The 23,134-nt window shown below is 40.1% G+C and overlaps 1 protein-coding gene across 1 annotated transcript in view; it reads left to right on the top strand.

Moving 5' to 3' along the window:
- Positions 1-23,134, top strand: part of LOC105717698 (protoheme IX farnesyltransferase, mitochondrial) — a 134,437-nt gene that overhangs the window by 94,377 nt on the left and 16,926 nt on the right. The gene's annotated exons all lie outside the window — the stretch shown is intronic.

Here is a 23,134-nt window from a genome sequence, read left to right as displayed (position 1 = left end):
TTTCTTTTCACTGAGCTGGTCCTCGACTTCTGATATCCTTTCTTCTGCTTGATCAATTCGACTGTTTAAACTTGTGCATACTTCGCGAAGTTCTCGTGTTGTGTTTTTCAGCTCCATCAATTCACTTATATTCCTCTCTAAATTGTCCATTCTCGTTAACATTTCGTCAAACCTTTTTTCAAGGTTCTTAGTTTCTTTGCATTGAGTTAGAACAAGTTCTTTTAATTCACAGAAGTTTCTTATCACCCACATTTTGAAACCTGCTTCTGTTATTGGAACACACTCGTTCTCCATTAAACCTTGTTCCGTTACTGATGAGGAATTGTGATCCCCTGTAGAGGGAGAGGCATTCTGATTTTGAGTATTCTCTGCCTTTTTAGGCTGGTTTCTTCCCTTCATTATGTATTTATCCCTCTGTCATCTTTGTAATTACCGACTTTCTAATAGGTCTCTGAGCGGACATCCAACTTGTTGATTCCCAGCGCCAAAATCTGAGCAATCCACTGCGCCAGCCAAAACAGCGGTGTTAAGATTGATGGTGTTTTTCTGCCCGGGAATCTCTGGACTCTGCACCAAGAACTGCCACGCTAAGGTGCCAGCAAAACCGCCATGCTGGCCACAAGAGTTGCCCTGGTGACCCGTGGGGCTCCTCCACCTGGAATCTCTTGGTCCATGAGCAACAAATATTCATCTGAAAGTGTGGCATCCTCTCGTTCTCTGTGCTTTCACTGGGAGCTATGAGCCCGAGCTGCTAGTGATCAGCCATCTTGGATCTCTCTCCCTAGTTCATTTTCATACTGCTATAAAGAACTACCTGAGACTGGGTCATTTTTAAAGAAAAGAGGTTTAATTGACTCACAGTTCCACATGGCTGGGGGGACCTCAGGAAACTTACAATCATGGTAGAAGGTGAAACAGAAGCTAGCACCTTCCTGCATGGTAACGGGAGAGAGAAAGAGGAAAGGGAGAACTGCCACAAACTTTTAAACCATCAGATCTTGTGAGAACTCACTATCACAAGAACAGCATGGAGAAACCACACCCATGATCCAACCACCTCCCACCAGGTCCCTCCCTCGACATATGAGGATTACAATTTGAAATGAGACTTGGTGGGGAGATAGAGCCAAACCATAGCATTCTGCCCCTGGCTCCTTCAAATCTCATGTCCTTCTCACATTTCAAAACACAATCATGTCTTCCCAACAGCACCTCAAAGTCTTAACTCATTCCAGCATTAACCCAAAAGTCCAGTTCAAAGTCTCATCTGAGACAAGGGAAGTCCCTTTCACCTATGAGCCTATAAAATCAAAAGCAAATTAGTTACTTACAAGATACAATGAGGGTATAGGCATTGGGTAAATGCTCCCATTCCAAGTGGGAGAAATTGGCCAAAACAAAGGGGCTGTAGGCTTCATGCAAGTCTAAAACCCAACAGGGCAATCGTTAAATCTTAAAGCTCCAAAATAATCTCCTTTGATTCTATGTCTCACATTCACGACAGACTGATGTAAGGGTTGGGCTCCCAAGGCCTTGGGCAGTTCTGTTCCTGTGGCTCTGCAGGGTACAGCCCTCACAGCTGGTTTCATGGGCTGCCATTGAGAGCCTGTGGCTTTTCCAGGCACACTGTGCAAGCTGTCAGTGGATCTACCATTCTGAGGTCTGGAGGATGGTAGCTCTCTTCTCACAGCTCCAATAGGCAGTGCTCCAGTGGGGACTCTGTTGAGGGGGGCTTCAACCCCACATTGCCCTAGCAGAAGTTCTTGATGAGGGCTCAGACTTCTCAGACTTATGCCTAGACATCCAGGCATTTCCATACTCTGAAATCTAGGCAGAGGCTCCCAAAGCCCAACTCTTGTCTTCTGTGCACCTGCAGGCCCAATGCCACGTGGGAGCCCCCAAGGCTTGGGGCTTACACCTTCTGAAGCCATGGCTTGAGCTGTACTTTGATTCTTTTTAGCCACAGCTGGAGCTGGAACGGCTGGGACACAGGGTGCCCACCATGTCCCAAGGCTGTACAGAGCAGCAAGGCCCTGGGCTTAGCCCAGCAAGCCATTTTTCACTCCTATGCCTCTGGGTCTGTGATGGGAGAGGCTGCAGCAAAGATCTCTGGAATGCTCTAGAAATATTTTTCCTATTCTCTTGGCAGTTAACATTCCACTCTTCATTACTTATGCAAATTTCTGCAGGCAGCTTGAATTTCTCCCAAGAAAATGGGTTTTTCTTTTCTACCACATGGTCAGGCTGTAAATTTTTCAAACTTTTACGTTCTGTCTCCCTTTTAAACATAAGTTCCAACTTCAGACCATCTCTTTGTGAATGCATATGACTGTACACCTTCAGAAAAAAAAAGGTCACCTCTTGAATGCTTTGTTGCTTAGAAATTTCTTCTGCTAGATGCCCTAAATCGTCTCTCAAGTCCAAAGTTCCACAGATCTCTAGGGCAGGGGCATAATGTCTCTTTGCTAAAGCATAGCAAGAGTGACCTTTACTCCAGCTTCCAATAAGTTCCTCATCTCCATCTGAGACACCTTAGCCTGGACTTCATTGTCCATATCACTATCAGCATTTTGGTCAAAACCATTCAAGAAGTCTCTAGGAAGTTCAGACATTCCCACATCTTCCTGTCTTTTTCTGACCCCTTCAAACTTTTCCAACCTCTGTCCATTACCCAGTTCCAAAGTCGCTTCCACATTTTCAGGTATCTTTATAAGAGTACCCCACTCCTGGTACCAATTTTCTGTATTAGTGCATTTTCATACTGCTATAAAGAACTATCTGAGACTGGGTCATTGGGAAAAGAGTTTTAACTGACTCCATTCCACATGGTTGGGGAGGCCATGTGGGCAAACAAACTGACTTGTTTGAACATTTCTGGCAAATCATCCTGGCTATAATGATTGTTGTAATGAGGGAGTCAGGCTTTGAGCCTCCTTTTATATCTGGCAAAGAACATACCTTAGAGTTCATATGTCACATATTAGGGACTCACATGGAAGGCTGAATCCTGTGGTTTGGATGTGGTTTGGATGTGGTTTGATGTCCTCACCAAAACTTGTGTTGAAAGTTGATCCCTAATGTTTGGTGTTGGGGGTAGAGCCTAGTGGGAGGTGTTCGGGTTATAGGATCAGATTCTTCATGAATGGCTTGATGCTGTGTCGTGATGAGTTTGCTCTTTCTCTCAGGAGACTATAGTAGTTCTCATAGAAATGGGTTAATCTCTCAGAGAGTACATTGTCATAAAGCAGGATGCCCTCAGGTTTTTCCATCTATACATGTCTGCTTCCCCATACTATTTTCCATAGAGGCTATACTAATTTACATGCCCATCAACGGTGTGTAAGATTCCCTTTTCTCTGCCTCCTCATCAATATCTTCATTTTTTTGTCTTTTTATAATAACATTAGCCATTTTGACTGGGGTAAGATGATATCTCATTGTGGTTTTAATTTGCATTTCTCTGATGATTAGTGATGTTGAGCATTTTTTCATATATCTTTTGGCTATTTATTTGTATGTCACTTTTATTTTTATTTTTTAGAGACAGGCCTTGTTCTGTTACCCCGGCTGGAGTAGTGCACTGGCAAGACTGTGGCTCACTGTACCCTCAATCTCTTGAACTCGTGATCCTCCCACTTCAGCCTCCCAAGTAGCTGGAATTACAGGTGCCAGTCACTGTGCCTAGGTAATTTTTTTTTACTTTTTGTGGCTGGTCTTGAACTCCTGGGCTCAAGTGATTCTCCTGCCTCAGCCTCTAAAGTGCTGGGATTACAGGTGCGAGCCAATGCACCCAGCTAATTTTTAAAAAATTTTTTTGTAGACACAGGGTCTCACTGTGTTGCCCAGGCTAGTCTCAAACTCCTGGCCTCTAGTGATCCTTCCATCTTGGCCTGAGATTACAGACATGTGCCACCATCCCTGGCCTGTATGTCTTCTTTCAAAAAATGTCATGTCATTTGCCCACATTTCAGTGGCATTGGTTTTTTGTTTATTTTTACTGTTGCGTTGTTTGAATTCCCTGTACATTCTGGGTATTACTGCCCTGCCACATGAACAGTTTTAAGCACCATTTTCAATACTGTATTACAGAGGTGAACAAAACAGACAAAAAATTCTTGCTGTTGTGGAGCTTGCATGCTAGCCATTATATCTGGCAGGTAGCTAATGCTTAATAATGGATGGATGGACAGATGAATGGATGATAGAAAAAGAAATCACCCGCCCCCAGGTGGGAGAAATACAGAAGTAAAGACGTCAAGGGAGGAATACATGGCATCTGCTGTCAAGGCAATGAGAATGCTCTTCGGACAGGAGTGGAGAATGAGTGAAGAGACAAAATGAGCATTAAGATAGAGAGACAGGCTGTAGAGCTTGACAGACAGATACACTTTGGATAGATAGAGAATGAAGGAAAGACCATGTCAGGCAAGATGAACATGGTGAGCAAAGGTGCAAAGATAGGAGTGCAAAATGTATGTTTAAGGTTAAAAATAGACAACCCAGCCACCTGTAGAGTGAAGGATTTGTACAGAAGAATTGTGACAAAGTAAAACTGGGAAGAGGTTAAGGAAAATGTGCGGACCAGACTACACTGTGAGGGCTGTTCTGTAGGAACTGGACCGTGGTCCAGGTGGTTCTGGGCTCCTAACTAGTATATAGTAAGAAAGAGAGAAATAAAAGGCACATACATTGGAAAGAAAGAAATGAAATTCTGTTCACAATGTGATTGTTTACATGGAAAATCCAAAGGAATCTACAGAAAAGCTACTAGCAGTAATAAGTAAATTTAGCAAGGGTGTAGAATACAAGGTCAGTATACCAAAATCAGCTGTGGAATTCCACTTCCAGCATGGCAACATGAGCTGCTCCCCAGTAATACCGGGCTAGGCAGAGGATTCTTCGATAAAACACAAAAACCACAAACCTTGAAAGAAAAGTAGATAAACTATTTCATCAAAATTAAAAACTTCTGCTTTTCAGAAGACACTTAAAATGAAAAGGTAAGCCACAGAGTAGGAGATAACATTTGTAAAATATAGATATGATAAAGAACTGATGTACAGAATATAGAAAGAATCCTTAAACTCATTAAGAAAACATCTTGAAAAGTGGACACAAGGGGCCAGGCACAGTGGCTCATACCTGTATCCTAGCACTTTAGGAGACCGAAGCAGGAGGATTGCTTGAGGCCAGGAGTTTGAGACCAGCCTGGGCAATATAGTGAGACCTCATTTCTACAAAACTTTTTAAAAAAATTAAACAGGTATGGTGGCATGTGCCTATCATCCCAGCTACCTGGGAGACGGAGATGGGAGGATCACTTGAGCCTGGGAAGCAGACGTTGCAGTCAGCTAAGATCACGCCACTGCAGTCTACTCTGGGTGACAGAGCAAGACCCTGTCTCAAAAAAAAAAAAAGAAAAAAAGTGCATAAAAGATTTAAAGAGGCAGTACTCCAAAGAAGAAATACAGATGTTAAATAAACAAAAGATTTTCATTATAATAATCATTAAGGGAAATACAAATTAAAAACACAGTCCGATACCACTATACACCTATTAGAATAATGAACATCTATTGAAAACAACAATACCAAATGCTGACAAAGGTGTGGAATAACTGAAAGTCTCATATATTGCTAGTGTAAATGCAGAATGGTATAATCACTTCAGAGAACAGTTTGTCAGATTTTAATAAATTTAAACAAAATTTACCATATAATCCCACTCCTCCGTATGTATGGATAAACACATGTCCATACAAAGATCTGTACATGAATGTTAGCTTAAATATCACTAAAGATAGCCTAAACGTCCCTCAGCTGGTGAATGGATAAACAAAGTACAGCCGAAATACTACTCAGAAATAAAAAGGAGCAAACCAGTGATACATGCAGTGACATGGGTGTGTTTCAAAAGCACTATGTTAAGTGAAAGAAGACAGAGACAGAAGACAACGTGCTGTATGAGTCCATTTATATGACATTTTGGAAAGCCACAACTAGGCACAGAAGTCAGATCAGTGGTTACCAGGAACTGGAGGAGTGACAGGAGGGAATCGACTACAAAGGAGCATAAGAAATTTTTTTGAAAAGGTAAATTTATATGTTTGTATCTTGATTGTGGTGGTGGTTACACTATGTCTACCTTTTTTTTTTTTTAACTCAGAACTACCTGTGTAACTGAAATGGGTAAATTTGTGTATTAAAAATTAGGGTCTATTTTAGACTAGAGTTTGAGAGCATTTGGTTTTTCCTTGGGGAATGGAATGCTATAGGTTGTGGATCATAAGACTTTGGGGTCTGTCTGGCTGAACTCAAAGCCCAGCTCCTCTGCCTGTGTCACCATGCAACCCTGAGCATATTACTAATCTTCTTTGAGGCATATATAAAATGAGGATTGTGCCTTCCACCTCATAGAGTTATGTGAGAAAATGACTGTTCTTGTAAAGCTGTCAGTAAATGATACTGCTGCCATCATTGTTACTACTTTTTTTCAGAATTGTGTCCTGAGCATCTCTGGATGTTATGCTCTGTGCTAAATGCTGGAATATAACCAGCGTGACCTGATCCCTGCCTTCATTACAGTCTGGTGGGAAAGGTAGAACATCAGCCAGTGAACAGATGAGCTCCAAAAGTCATTCTAGGCAGGCATCAATGGTACCAAGGAAAGAGATGGAACGATAATCCAGAACAGTTGCAAGAGAACACTCCAGAGCGGGAAGGCACTGGGAGGGAGAGGACTGGAATTGAGACCTGAAGGATGGGGATGCAGAGATCTAGGGGAATGCATGGTGGCCAGAGTGGACTTGTAACTGACAATGAACAAGGGGCAGGGTGGCATGAGATGAAGTCAGAAGGGCTTGAACTCCATGTGCAGTGGGAGAAGCCAGAAATGAGTTGTACAAAGGGGGCTGGTGTGATCAGATTTAGGTTAAAAGAATTGCTCAGCTGCCTGGGTAAAATAGACCATGGAATCCCAGGAAGGAGACTTGGGACAGCTCCTGGCATGACTTGATGAGAGCTTGGACCAGGGCAGTCATGGCAAAGGTGAAGTTCTGCTGTTACTCAACTCAAAATTCAGGCTGGCTACCGTTGCCTACTCTTCTGTAAAATGTTCCTGTCTCTATTGCCTATGTGTATCTTCACCTTTGTTACAGTTCTATAGCTCTGTCTACCAGTAATTCATTATAAGGGAGAGGAGCAAAGGAGACATTAGAACATATTCCCAGAGAAGGTGCAGCTTCCCTGTTTGGTCAACCACCAAACAGTTATTTCTCACAGCCACCACCAACAGAAATACATTTCTGTTTAGCCAGGCTGATGATGCTTGTAGCATGAAGACAGAATAGAGTAAACGCTGCAGGGAAACAGAACCCCACAGAATTCTCCACCTCTCCTTTACTAAGAGTCTCCTTTAAGGCAGAATGGTTTGAATGTCCAGCCATCTAAATATAGGCTTTTCTTTTGTTCCCTCTTTTAATTTAACTGAGTGATTTTCAAACTCTAGTGAGCACAGTCATTATTTTCCAGAATTGTACATACATAACCTGTGACTTTATGGATGAGTTCAGGGGATTTTAAAGGATAATTTTGAGTATAATATAGTTTCACCTTAGGGCTGACCTAAATTAACTGAATAAACTGCAGCTCCACTGTTCGAAGGAAATGAAAATGCATCCAATCCTGTTACAGCTTTGAGTGCCAGTTTTGGTGCCGCTTGCCTGTTTTTTACTGAGCTCCCTTTCATCTATGTTGTTTCAGAGGATGGAGAAAGTGACCTTGAATATGTTTAATAAACAAGTAAGATAATTGACTATTTTTGAAATACTTACAGTAAAATCCCTTTACATTTTAAGCAACATAGAAATTTTCTGGAGTTTTTTTAAATCAAAGGGGAAAACATTTATAGCTAAAATACCATTTAATGAGAATAAAATCAATGCAATTACATTATCAATTTGTTTTATTTTCCCAAGGAGAATACAGAGGACAGTACTTAAGTTTTAGTTATGTTGATTTCTGGTATAAAATGCTGATTCCTCCCAGCAGTCATCAGGTGTCTCTCACATTGCTGGGAGAGGAATGTCTTGTCTTCATCTGGTTGCCTCCGTCACTGTTCTGGGGGCTTCTAACACCGGTGCAAGGTAAAGCTATGCTTCCTTGAGAGCGTGCCAGGCATTTACTTTGGTTGCTTATTTCTAGTCTGGGAACAGACACAAAGGAAAAAAAGAAAATACCAATTCCATATGTCTGAGATATCACTTATAGTTTAAAAAAATGATTGTCTTATGTTTGGGAAAATACTGCTTTTCCTGTTTTCCTCCTATTTAAAATCATCCTAAAACTTCCAGGAACACAAGAAATTATTAGCTCTTTTGACCATCCATTCCAGAAAAGACTGTGGCCTTACAATAATTGCAGGTGTTTAATAGAAACATCCTTTTGCAGCTTCTGTTTACTAAATCCAGTTCCTGTGGAAACACTTGACCCCAGGGCTTTCTGCTTTTTACTTCAGCTCTGGGGCCTTTATGATAGAATTATTTATCAGAGTCTTTAATAGCTTGGGGCCACTTGATGAATTTGAATACACTTGATGAATCTGAGTACATCACATCACTTAGGAAGCATCCCAGATGCTCATGGATAAATCTAGAGTCGTGGTGCATTTGGCTAAAGAGCTCCTGCATCTGAGGAAGTCTGGAGAGAAGTGCTCCAGAGGGGTCATAATGGAGCTGTCTTACGCTTTGCTGTCAGCTTCTAACCATGGAGTTTATCCCTATTAACTGAGAGCCAAACTACAGGGAGCCAAACCCTTTAGGCTGTGTCAGTGCAGCCACCTCACAGCCTCGGGAACCCATGGCTTCCATTCTGGATATTCACACTGGTAAATGGGACTTGGCAGAGGCAAAACCAAGTAGTTTGTTTCTGACACCGCTGAACCCATTTCTTTGCCAGTTTTATATCATCACTAGTTACATATAACACAGGCAGCCAGTGTCCTTGAACACCTTCCACTTAACAAAGCTCCATATCTGCTTGCAACAGTGGTCTTAATTGGATAAATGGATTTAGTAGTTTTAGGGTGGCCAAGAGGAGGGGACAGCGGAAGAGACAAGTGGTTAAAAGTGATGTTTTCAAGATTTCTTCCAAAATATATCTCAATTCTTCTTAGGAGGATAAAACCAAGTGTTTTGCCCCAGCAGATTCTAGCTGCCAGAGTTTAACACCTATTTTGGAATGTTTCAGGAGTCCTTGGGACCCCTTGTCTACCTTATGGTCTTCTGTGCTGTAAGACCTGGGGACCAGCTGGCCTGAATGCAAGTTGCGGGGCCTGAGCACTCTCCCAGTACCTCTGCCCGCCCTGCTGCCTCATTGATTCTTTCTCTTCTAACTTCATATTTGACAGGTTGTCCTTCTGTCTTAGACAAAAATCTATTAAATTCACTGCTCCATCCGCTTACCCTTCTATTTCTCCTCTTCGTAGCCAGACTTCTGGAGAGTGACCTACTTACCACTTCACTAGTTGCAGTTCAGCTTCCAGCCTCATTATTCATCTCTGCTTTTCTATGTACTTTCCTTTTTTTTTTTTTTTTTTGAGATGGAGTCTCGTTCTGTTGTCAGGCTGGAGTGCAGTGGCGCAATCTGGGCTCACTGCAATCTCTGCCTTCTGGGTTCAAGCGATTCTGCTGCCTCAGCCTCCCGAGTAGCTGGGACCACAGGTGCACACCACCCCGCCCAGCTAATTTTTGTATTTTTAGTAGAGACAGGGTTTCACCATGTTGGCCAGGATGGTCTCGATCTTTTGACCTTGTGATCCGCCCTGCCTTGGCCTCCCAAAGTGCTGGGATTACAGGAATGAGCCAACACACCCGGCTTTTCTCTGTACTTTCACTGCATTTTTCTCTCTGCATGTGGGCCCTTCCAATCACTCTTCACTTAAATGAACTCACACCAAAATGGCAACTTCAGCCTTAGCCCCCAGGCCCTCCAGCTGAGTTCCCTGTCCCAATTCCAAATCTTTATGAGAGAAAATTTGATTGCTCTAGCATGGGCCTGATAGTTCATCCCTGGTCCATTTCCTTGGGGCAAAGGAAAGGGTTGTGAGGACAATTAAGCATTAGGGATGGGAATGGGAGGACAAAAGTACCTAAGGCAAAGGGAAGGATCCAGGGCAGCTTCCACAGGACTTTACGGGGCACTTGGCCAGATGTATATCCCAAGCTATGATTCTGCTTTGTAACTTTCTAGCCATAATCCACCTCCTCAACTTACAACACACACACGTTATGTCAAATTCTTTGTGTGTGTTATAATTAAAGCCAAAGAGATTCTTAACATTTACCAAGTCTTATATTTTGCTTCAGAGGTGTGTTTCCTAGTTCTGTTAAAATTTGAGTTTCTATTTGTGTTCTCCTTGTTTTCAGAGAAGACAGAGAGATATAGACACCTTTAATCTGCCACCTTTATCAAACTTGAGGTCCTTCAGACTTACATTTTTCAGGTATCTTAGGCATTTTTTTTTTTTTTTAAGTGATATCCTTTTTGCTGGTCTACCCTAATTTCATATTTCTTAAGACTGTCAGGGCCTACTGTTACTTTTAAATATTTTAGAATAAAATAATTCTTTTCTTCAATACATCAAAAATGTATTGATCACCTGTAATGTACGATCACTGTCAGTTTTGTTTTTATAATGCTCAAAGCTGTATAATCTTGTGAAAACGCTAGCCACATGCATAAAATGCTTAACAGACAGCATAAGGCAGCTCATAAATATGCGTTGAATGAAATGAATAGATCGGTACAAACAAGAAGTTCTCCAGAAAGTCAGACAAAGGAAAAAGGACAGAGTGGACAGTAAAAGCTTCCTGCAGGCGAGGCCTGGACTGGGCCTTTCTTGTTATTTTCAAAGACATCTGTATTTTGATTGTGTCTCTTGAATTATCTATGTTCCAGCTTGATGATGCTGACAGGGAAATAATACATGTCAGCATTAGTTTTTCCAACTTAATGGATCAGATGAGAGTGATCCATAACATGTAAGCTTTAGGTGTGGGCTGTAAGCAGGAGAGATTGCACGATAAGAGCAGAGCCAAAGGTTATTCAGAGAGGATAAATTAAAACACTTGGAATTGGGGTCAGTCAATACCTGGTTTTGAAATGAATGATGAAGATGGAGTTTTAGAAATGAAATGAATGGATTGTTTAGTTGGCATTATTAACTTAAAGAACAGGGTTTAGCTTAAGTATTATAGGGATTTACAGGAGACATTTTTCAAATTTACTGAGGGTTTTACCAGTAAGCACTTAAGCAAATGTAAACATTTTGTGGGCTGCAGGGGAGCTGTGAATATTATTCATCATCCAGGCACACTAGTCTAGTAGACGGGTATCCAGCCAGGCTAAAGCTCTGCAGAGTTTCTAAGGATTGTTATGATTAGTCTCTTGGTGTGTATATATTGCTAATGTAATAAGAACATAAACATTTTATAAGTATAGAAATTTCTTTTTTTAGTGTTAACCAGTGATTTGAAGTGGCAGGAAGAACAAATTTGGCCTCAACCTAATAATAGTAGCGTTAATGTAGAGAACTTGATTCTTAAAAAACACCTCTCTATTATGGACTATGGTATGAAGAGTTCACAAAAACTTTTTGTACATATTGTCATGCTTAGTCATTACAGTGGTTGAACAAGAGGAACGCTACTGGGATTTTCTGAAAGTTATACTCCTTTCTCTCATCATGAGAAAAAAGGAAGCATCTATGACTGTTTTGAAGCATTGTGAGCTGTGACAGTACTCCTAGCGATGAAGGATTCTCCTGTTCTCATCTCCCTTTTTATAACCAGAAAATACCCAGATATTCTAGTAAACATGAATATGAAGAGTCAACTGTCATAGTCACTTAGTCCACCACTTGTAGCCAATTAAAACATATGTTTTAGGAGCAAATATCTTTTACTAATAATCTACAGGAGGCTGAGGCAGGAGAATTGCCTGAACCCAGGAGGCGGAGGTTGCGGTGAGCTGAGATCGCGCCATTGTACTCCAGCCTGGGTAACAAGAGCGAAACTCCATCTCAAATAAAAAAATAAATAAAGTAATCTAGGGTCATTTTGCCTAATGTCCCTTCACTTTGATTCTTCTCTTTTCACATAAGATGACATGAGAAGATGGGACACAATCAAATGCTGTTTTCATTGGTTGGTGTTATGTGAGTGGAAGTCTTAGGATAGTGTTCTCTCTTTTGCATGGTTTATAAAGGTTCATTTGGGCATCATTCTTAAGTACAGAGAATATAAAGATGAATAGTGCAGAGTCACTGCACTAAAAAAATACAGCCTGATGGGATGGGCAAGCATGGCAGAAGCTCATGCTAGCATAAGACTAACAAGTGCTGTGAGAGCCTGAGGGCAGATATGGAGACCAGCCATGGGGAGAGACTCAGGAAGGCGAGAAGGGAGAGAGAAAATGTTCTTGGAGGAGTTTTTTGATGTCTCAGCTGAGTCTTACAGGATGAGTAAGAGCTGGCCATACAAAAGATGGAGAGAAGTATTTCAGGGAGCAAAGGGGTCAATTCTAGGGCAGAGGGGCTAGATTCACAGTTAATTAGACACCTTCACAGAACAGATCAGAGATGGCAAAATAATGGCCAACAAACCAAATCCTGAAGAGGCATTTTTTGTTTGGCCTGCTGTGCCAGCCTGGTCCCTGTGGATGTCTGTGTTTGTAAACACAGTCCCTGGCCAAAGGTCCTGGTCCCGAGGGGCAGGTAAGGAGATAGAGTCAGAGGTCAGTACCTATATCTCTGGGTAGCTGCATGTGCATGCAGCTCCCAGTCTCCAAAGCAGCAGAGATGGATAGTTTTATTTCCCAGCTTCATTCTTTATAAGTTGTGTTTTATTAAAGCTTTTCAAAGACTCTTTAAAATTCATTGACCCTATTTTGTGTCGGTGAACAAAGCCTTTTATTTTTTTAATAGAGTCCTATAAATTAAAAGTAAGGGGGCAGATCAGAGAATTCAACTATCTGGCTCAATCAGGAGAAAGGAAAAGTATGTGTCTCTCATGTGGCAGGCATTGGGTGTTACAGGAGCCAGGAGTAATGGAGGGATTCAGTAGGTGGTCCCTGCCCTCAAGGAATTGGAAAACCAGACTAAGAGATTGGACTACTATGCTGGAAACTCTATGGTTTGGGACAGTAGGAATCACTTCTTGAAAATTCCAGCATCTTTGTACAAATTACCTTTAATTGAGGCAGAGGTAGCAGTGAACCGAGATCGCGCCATTGTACTACAGCCTGGGCAATAAGAGCAAAACCTTGTCTCAGAAAAAAAAAAAATTGACTCTATCACTTAAAGAAAGCACCCTGTAATCCCAGTGCTTTGGGAGGCTGAGGCTGGTGGATCACCTGAGGTCAGGAGTTCGAGACCAGCCTGGCCAACATGGTGAAACCCCATCTCTACTAAAAACACAAAAAATTAGCTGGACGTGGTGGCACACACCTGTAATTTCAGCTACTCTGGAGGCAGAGGCAGGAGAATCGTTTGAACCAGGGAGGCAGAGGTTGCAGTGAGCCAAGATCGTGCCATTGCACTCCAGCCTGGGGGACAAGAGTGAGACTTTGTCTCAAAAAAAAAAAAAGGAAAAATTACCCTTAATTTAAGCTGAATTGGTGTAGCATAATTCAGGGGTCACCATGTGCTCCCCTCTGAATTAGAAGGCTGAATCTCAGTGGTCAAAAAAGGGGAAGATTCATTTTGGTTTTTTTTTTTTTTAAACAGGCAATCTTTCTTCTCTTCGTTCTAGATTAATAAGATTCTTTCAGTCAGTTTTCAGAACTCATTCAGCTTCGATCTGGTTTGTTTTCTTTCTTGAAAAAAAATGTATTAATATATACCACAGTCTCTGAGCCAAACATCATGTTGCATGCCTATAATCGCAGCTACTCAGGAGGCTGAGGTGGGAGAACCACTTGACGCCAAGAGTTTGAGCAGTTTTTAGAGATGAGACCCCATTTATTTAAAAAAATAATAAGGAAAAAAAGGTGTCTGTGTGTGTGAAACCATAGTCTTCATGTTCTGAATATAATTATGCCAAATATATTTTCTTCTTCTGTTCCTCATGTTTCTTTTAAACGTTTAAAACTTAATTTTCTTTCAAAATAGGTTTTGTTTTCTCATTTTCTTCACAATTTCCTTAAGTTCTGAATTTACATCAGTCGTCTGCCACTCTACAGTATCTATAACTTGAGACATGTTCAGAAATAGAAAACTCCTAAATAAGATTCTGGGGAGACATTTTCAAAACAGTTTTCTGTAGAGACTTTCTCTAAAAACTCATTTCCAAGCTCCAATGTGGGATATATCCAGGAAATTAAAGTTAAATGGTCTTGGTTTGATTTCCATTTTCTTTTGTTTTTGAAGAAAGGATATTTTATTTTGTAATTTCAAAATCATTTATTCTGGAAGAATGACCAAGAAGTATGAAATTAATTTTTGTCTAAACTAATTACCTGCAGAGCTGCTCAGAATATAAACTTTCTTGACTTAGCATTTCATAGGCTTCTCTGAGACATTACTTAACAGAAAGGCCATATTTTTCCAGGAAGTTATTTAAAAGTCGGGTAATTTAAATTACATGTATTAAGTGCAATAAATAGGCACCAAATTAAAGCTGTATCTCTCTTATTTGTTCTTAATTTCTGTGGAAAATTATACTTTCATAGAGCTATGTAAGGACTGATGTTTAGTAAACAAAACAATGTTATATTTAAAAGGAGAAAAAAATAATTCATAGAAATGTGTGGACCAATTTTCTCCCTCTCTGAGTCTTTATCAGTTTCTTTTCTACAGTAGCCTTGGGCAGGAAAGGCAGAGGTAGAAAAATCCCAAGGAGTGATGCTCAGTAGAAAGACATCATAATTTAAAATGTAATTCAGTTTTGTATATGAGTTTTGAAATAAATCATCATTCAACCCTCAGCGTGAACCATCAGCCTATTTGCATACATGAGTGAATGAATATAAAGAATTTTTTTGTTCAAGAAAATTACCGTCTTTTTCTGCCCATCCCCTATCAAATAATGCTGTTTTTCTTATTCATACATTTATTCTGTGTTGTTGAAAATTAGAACTTTTTTGCAATATTATCACACCCTGTTGCACTCTATTTCGGATTGTTCCTATATAAATTCAATCCAGCAAGAATCACTCACAGAGATGTTAATTCCTTAAAAGTCCATTACAGCTACTATTGCAGAGATGCAAGAGCACAACATTTTAAAAAAATGTTTTGTATGTAATCAATCTAGTTTTTCCCAGTGCTAGTTTACTTTTTGTAATTTGGTATAATAAAATTAAATTCTAAGTAAAATTAAAATTGAAAATAAAAATAGTGGTATATTCATAAGTCTTTATAAGCCTGAAAAAATAAATCAGGGGAAATAATTTATGGCAAGTTTATCAGCCCCTCCCTTCAGCTCTATTTAAATGGGTCTTTCCTATTTAAATTATCTGTCTTATTTCATCTGTTCTTTCTTGTAGCTGATTTTGCAATAGGAGAGTTCATAGTACTTGCGTGTATTTGTTTAAGGTCTGTCTTCCTTTCTAGACTAAAATCTCCTGTTTTGTTCACTGTTGTACAGCCACACTTAGCATAGTGGCTGTCTAGGCAATGAGAAATTTTAATGAATGAATGAATGAATGAACAAATCAACACTCTGCACTCATTTAAGAAGCACTTTTTAAGTGCTTTATTTACATCATTGTATTTAATTCTTAAAAGACAACTCTGTAAAGGATCTCCCATCTTGCAGATGAAGAATCTAAGGTCAACAGATTAAATAATTTGCTCAAGATCATACAGCTAAGCAGGTCAAAACCCTGCTCTCCCTATTGTCTTTTTTTATTGAGCCTTTTTACCTAAGCAGGTTTGACTTGAGTTTCAGTCTTGCCACTGAAAGAGCCCTAATACACCCTTTCAGTTGAGGAAACCAAGGACCAGAGAGGTTAAATAAGTTGTGCCCACTTTTAAATAACTAGTTAACATCAGGGTCAGAACTAGAATGCAGACCACCTGATCCTGCTCAGCATGCTTAGCTATGCTACCATCGGGAAACAAGAGTATAACACTAATAATAAAGAGTATTAACATATTTTAAAAATGTATTTCTTATGAAAATATCTCAACAGAGGGAATAGCAGAGAGAGTACAGTGGACCCTCAACATACTCATGGTCTAGAATCAACGATTTTCAAGATTTCTGCCACATTTGCTTCATCTTGCCCTTTAAGTACTTTTAATGATCAAAACACTTGTAGCTGTAAGATTAAATTAAAACAAAGCAGATAGTGCAGGCAGGTCAGAAGTCTAAGGATATATCCAAAGTTCCTCTGCTAATTGATAACAGAGCTAGTTCACAGCCCTCAGTTCTTCCACTAGAACATGTCAAGAGGCTTATAATGAAAGACAACTGAAAGTGGGTGACCTATCCAGTCCAGCCACAGTCAGCACTGGAGTTGAGAGGCTTATGTTGGCTCAGCATATGTATCTTGGCCAGATGCGGACCAGCATCACATTGGTATTGGTATAGTAGTTATCAAATCTCAGAAAGCTTCCAAGCTACAGGGATTACTAACAAGTTCCCAGGTGACGCTGATGGTCCAGGAGCCACACTTAAAATCATGGTGTGAAGGATCTACCTGGAAATTCCAATGGGGCCCTCTTTCCTAGGGTAACTCATCCCAGAGGAGGCCAAGGAGGCAAGCTTAGCCTTTCTCCTCCTCATCTTGCTTCTAGAAACCAGATGTCAGAGTAACACTTGAACTGGAAGTAAACTGCTAAGGAATTTAAATGATAAAAAGAAGTAATAGGACCAATTTTAAAAATTAAATATTGAATAAATTATGAAAAGATAAATAACTCACGTATGTATGTGTGTGTGCCTCCAGGTTTGGGATACTTTCCAAAACCTATCTAGGAATGGAAAGAGCAGATGATTTTTTTAAATCACAGGCTGAATGGTATGATTAGGAGAAAGAGTATATAGAGTAATGACCTAAAATAGCAAGAAATCAGTCCTTGACATAATAGTGTTTGCAGTCTCTAAAATTTAGCTCTGACCACATTTTATGAGAACTAAGGCAGAAAATCATAGTTTTGTTTAACTGAGATGAAACTGAACACTCTTTTGTAACCTTTTTCTATCTAAAAGATAGATCTCTTGATTAAAACAGCTAAACTTCAAAACTTGAATATTACCATGATACTTAAAGATTTCATGGTAAATCAAACTTAATAACCCACGTAGCATTTGATGTAATCTCTCTTTATTCCAAAATGATTATTATTGCTTGTCCTCTTTCTACTTCTAGTTCCAAAAAGAGTCCTTCACTTTTTTTAACTGATGTCTCATTGTATACAAATATTCTAAACAAAATCCTGTAGTTACCCCTTTATTTTACTTTTTTCCTCTGCCTTATTAAGAGTTCAAGTAACTTGCAAAGGTATGTAAAATGTGACAAAATAGTCCAGAAAAAGAAGACTAAGGAGAGACAAAGTAGAGCCAAGAATAATAGAACTCAAAGTGCAAACCATGATCACCCTCGTGTCATTAGGCCAAAGAACCGTTCAGTGGGCGAGGAGGGCCCGCTCTCTCCTGGTCCGATGTGCGCCACCAATGCGTTTTAGGAAATCTGGAAGATAGATTAAAGATACAAGCTAGCTGAAGGCTGCTTCTCTCAGCGAAGCATTTGATAAAAATTATGTGAGGGTGTGCTGACGATTCTTCTTCCTTTAAAATGCCTAACTTGAGCCTGTCTTGTGAGGTGAATTACACAGATGCTTGTCTCTCTTTTCTGACTTTCACATGGCAGGCACAGTAATCTTTCTGAAAAGCAGATCTGATCATTTTCTTCTGCTTTTTAAAAACTAGAGCACTTCATTGAGTCTGCATTTGCCTAGAGGTCTCTGTATGTGGTCTTCATAATTTCTGTGCTCCCTGGACACCTCCCACTCTCACTCTGTACTCCAGATATGTGGAACATAAACTTGCCATTCTTCTTCCCTTTGGCCTTCTCACATGCTGTTCCCATTACCTTCAACTCCCTTCTCCATCCTTCCCGCCCATCTCTCACCCATCCATCAGGTCTCAGTTTAAACATCACTTCTTCCTAGAAACATGCCCTATCTACCACCCCGCATACACTAGGTTAGGTGCCCCTGACTGCCCTGTGTTCCCTACTGTGCCACACATGCTTGCCTTTGCCCACTGAACTGACCACCACTACAGCATCAGTGCCCCCAGGACAAGGACCACACCTGTCTTGCTCACCATATTATATCCAGTTGTTTTGATTTCAGGGAATGCAATATTAGGCTATTTGCATAATGGAGTAAACTGAAGGTGCTTTTAAGCCCACAGGAGGCTACTCCCAGGTGATGGCATCCCAACTCAAGACTCCAGCCACCCCAGGCCCTCAGCAGACACAGGAAAGCAGAGGCTCAGCAAGTTGTATTACACCAGTGTGCCTCACATACAGCTGGGAGACTCTGGATTAAACTGATGAGCCAACAAGCGAGCCTGAGTATAGGTCCTGTTTCTAAGTTATTTTACTTGCTTTGACTCTCAGTTTCTCATTGCTAAAATGAGATAATGCTATCTCAATAAAATTGTTTTATTTGTTAACTTTAAAGTTTTTTTAGGAAACTCAGTACTGTTTTTTAATCTATCCTATTGGCACATTTTGTTTTTGTTTTGCTTTGTTTTTAATGCCACACCCAGTGTTGATACAGATTCTAAAAGAAGATGCTCTCATATACTGCTGGTGGGAGTGTAAACTGGTACAAACTCTCTGGAGTACAGCCTGGCAGTACATGACAAAATCCCTAAAACATGTGCATATCATCTGACTGAGCAGTTTCACATCTAGGAATTTATCTTCAGAATTTCTCCCAGTCAGAGCTGTGAACAAAAGTGTACCCATAGATATTTATCCCAACATGCGTTCTAATTTTTAAAAATGGAAAAATACTGAATGTCTTTTAAAAAGTATATTGGTTAAATTAATTGTGGTATATCTAAAGAATAAGCTACTCTGTATTATAAATATTAATGATGATGATGTAAAAAATATATTTAATAGCCTAGGGAAATTATTAAGATATATTGGATTAAAGCAGGGAATAAAACCACAATTTAGCATATTCTCAATTTTTTTAAATAGTTACATCATTAGACAAAGGCTGGGATGATATCAACTAGTATGTGTCTGAATAACTTATGAGGAATTTGTTCTTTGTGATTTTCTGGAGTTGCCAATTTTCTGAATTGGATGTGTATATTACTTTTGTTACATGTGTTTTAGGAAATATGAAACATAACAGGAAAATAAATTTCACACGGTGTGCATTTGGAGTACCTTTGTCCATAACACAAGAAAGCTCTGAAGTCCAGTGATTCAGCGCTCTCATGCCAGAAGGGAATGGGTTCCTTCAGGTACCTGGATGCTGAGAGTGATCATGGCATCCTGGGTAAATAGCTTCATTTTTGTTTGCATGGTTTGTCAACCTACCCAGTTTTCATTCATGCCCTTGTGCACATTTATTTAAACACCAAAATTGAGCCTCATGATTTTCTGTGATTTCAGCAAAGGTCAGAAACTAAACTTCCACATAAAATTGCCTATCTCAATAAATTAAATTCATGTGTGCTTTTCTAAAAGGGCTTTTTATAACACTAATACCTTTGAATCCAACTGGCTTCCACAGAACTTAGAGAAGGAATGAACAACTTTCTTTTTTTTTTAACACAAGGGCCAATTCAGGGAAAATAAAAATGTTTATCAGCCACATTTTTCTCCCACCCAAACTAAAGCTGGTTTTTTTAGAGTCTCATAGAAAAAAAAAAAATCTGTTCTTATAAGCTATAAATTACCTTATTGGAAGAAGAATAACATTATAATATGTGTACTGCTTTTTAGCCACCTGAAGTTTCCTTTCTGGGTATATGGAAGATGTAACAACACAGAGGTATCTTTGTAATCTTTCATCTGGAAAATCATATTGTGTGCCATATTGGGAAGATAGATAGTCCCAGGACATATAATATATGAGGGAACTTCAAAAAGTTTATGGAAAAAATAGAATTAAAAGAAAAAATGTAAAACTTTTTTCTCAACCTAATCTCCGTCAAACTCAAGACACTTTCATAAGCAATGATACCAGCAATTTAGTCTATCTGTAAGGAACTGACAGTCCTGGGAATTTAACTATGTCACAGCCTTCTTTTTTACATTATTAACTGAAGAGAAATGGATGTCCTTTAAAGACTTAAGATTAGAAAACAGATTAGAAGTCAGAAGGAGCCAAATCAGGACTTTGAAGTGGATGCCTAATGATTTCCCTTCAAAATGCTCACAAGGTTGCCCGTGTTTGATGGGAGGAATGAGCAGGAGCATTTTTGTGATGGAGAAGGACTCTCTGGGGAAGCTTTCCCAGTCATTTTTCTGCTAAAGCTCTGCTTTTTTTTTTTACAAACACTCTCATAATAAGTAGATGTTATTCTTCTTTGGCCCTCTGGAAAGGAATCGAGCAAAATGCCTTCAGCATCCCAAGAAACTATTGCATGAGCTTTGCTCTCGATCTGTTCGCTTTTTTCTTTGACCGGACCACTCCCACCCTTGGTAGCCATTGTTTTGATTGTCTTTGTTTTCAGGATTGTAGTGGTAAAGCCATGTTTCACCTCCTGCTACATATTCATTTTCCTTTTCCTTTTCGAAGAAATGCTTCAAGATCTTGATCCCATTTGTTTAAAATTTCCATTGAAAGCCCTGCTGTTGTCTGCAGCCAATCTGGGTGCAACAGTTTTGGCACTCACTGAGTGGAAAGTTAGCTCAACTGTAATTCTTCAATCAGAATTGTGAGAACTAAACCAACTGAGTTGTCTATGGTATTGGTTTGGTTGTTGTTTCTACTGTTAGCCATTGGTCCACTTAAATTAGGGCACGAAAAAGATTGATTTTTTCCTCACAAATTGATGTGGATGGTCTGCAGCTGTGGACTTTAATCTTCAACATCATCTCTTCTTAAAAAAGTTAACCATTTGTAAACTGCTGATTTTGGGGGGCATTGTCCTCATAAACTTCTTGTAAAGCATCAGTGATTTCACTATTCTTCAATCCAAGTATTAGCCTAGATGTGGTATTTGTTCTTGATTCTATTTTAGCAGAATTCATGTTGTTTTGATAAGGGCTATTTTCTTACCCTTCTTAGTGCCTCAAACTAGATCCTGTTCAGACATGTTATAACACATTAGTATGAGTTTATTTTGGTGCAAAAAAAGTGTGAAGTCTATGTATGGTCTTTTCACAATATGCATTTTCCATGAACTTTTTGAAGCCGCCTTGTCTATCTCCACCTTAGAGAAATCTGTTGCAGCAGTTGGTGTGAGATACAGTTGAGGAACAAATAGGAAACTGAGGGATGGGAGAGATAGAGACAAGGAATGTGTGTGGTCCACTCCATCAGGATGCTTGGCTTTGAAGAGTGTCAAGGAAGCAAGACGGGTATTGCCTTGAGGTAAATACAAAGAAAGTAATTTATTTGATGCAGGAGGTTAATAGACAGTAGAGATAGAAGATAAAAGACAGATAGGGAGGGGATTAAATAAAAACAGAAGTGGAGGGTTTATCTTGAAAAGAGATGAAGATAGCCTCTTCTGAAATGGGAGAAAGAAAGTAAATCTGAGGGCATTTGTCACTATTGTGTAAGAGGGCAGGGCATCCGTTAAGGTGTATTGGGAGCTAGAGTGAAGCTGGAGCCTTGAGAAGTCAGGATAGGAGTTAAAATTGTCACTGTAAGGAATGAAAATGGAAATCAACCCTGTCTAAGCACCAACACTGTTAAGCCATCTCCTTGAAATGCGGTCAGTTAGTATGAGTGTAGGGCTTTCCCAGCAGGAGCAGAGACTAGGTTATTGAGCAGATCCAGGGTCGGAATGTTGGATGGACAAGGCAGAATGAATTATTAATGGTGCTTCAGTGAGTGTTGTGGAAGTAACTGACCACAGGGTTCAGAAGAGATGGCCCAGGAACAGGTCGCTGGAAATGCACCCTCAGGGCAGAATGTGCACTCGGAAGTCTCTCAGCTGTAGTTTATGGTTCTTATGTCACAAGCACCTTGACAGCAACATATGCCTTGTATTTTTCTCATTTTCCATCAAAATTCCCATTCAGTTTGGGTCACTCTTTGGGCACAGTGGCTACAGGCCTGGGAGGAAAGAGTCCATGCTGGTCCCCATAGCGGAATGGTAGGGTGGTGGCCAGAATTCTCCATCAAGTCACTTCTAGCTTTCATATTCTGTTGCCCTGACTTCACTCGCCCTGACTTCATTCAGTACTGTAGTTCCAGCTGCTGGGCTCTGCCCTGGCCCCCTCCCAGCTGAATTCTAACTCGTCATAATTCTACAAGTTAGTCTTTTTCCTAGAGGGGCCGTCTCATAGACCCAGGGCTTCTTTCCTGCCATGGGAACACTGCAGCCCTGTGCATAGAAGGGTATCATCTCACCTGTGTGTATGTTGGATAAAGACTGCCTCTTTAGGGAGTTGGCTGTTTTTAAAACCAGAGCACCCTAGAAGCTGCACACTGGTGGCTCTTGCTTCCCAAGAAGCACATTGTAGAGTCTTTAATCGAGCGGGGTCACTGAACACTACACAAACATACCTTACTCAGAAGTGGAATTATGGCTTCTGCAAGAAGGCAGGCTTGAGTAACCTCCTTAGGTTTCTCAAGAAAGAATAAACAAACATGCATATAAGCAGGAACTAGTAGATCCAATTTATCTAGACTCAAAAAGTCTTTTACCAGATTCCATACAAAGTCTACTTTTAGAATTAGGCTCTTTGGAGAAACAGGCTTGTGATAATGATTAACATTGTAGAGTTTTAGTTGATAGGCTTCATTTACATAAATGACATTGTGCGACCTCCCCTTGAAAATCCCGTGTCCATAAGTCAAGTTACAACACTGGCACTGTACAACGGCCACCTGGTGTTTGCTGTTGTCGGGAACTGGTAGCATCCTGAGCCTGTAGTTCCTTACAGACGTGATAATGATGGCAGTCGGAGGCACACCATT

This window comes from Aotus nancymaae, unplaced genomic scaffold (genome assembly GCF_030222135.1).
Source record: "Aotus nancymaae isolate 86718 unplaced genomic scaffold, 86718_ANA_hifiasm-v0.15.2.pri h1tg000018l, whole genome shotgun sequence".
Classification (NCBI taxonomy): domain Eukaryota; kingdom Metazoa; phylum Chordata; class Mammalia; order Primates; family Aotidae; genus Aotus; species Aotus nancymaae.
The sequence above is the reverse complement of the archived record's forward strand: the minus strand, read 5'-3'. Positions and strand labels throughout refer to the sequence as shown.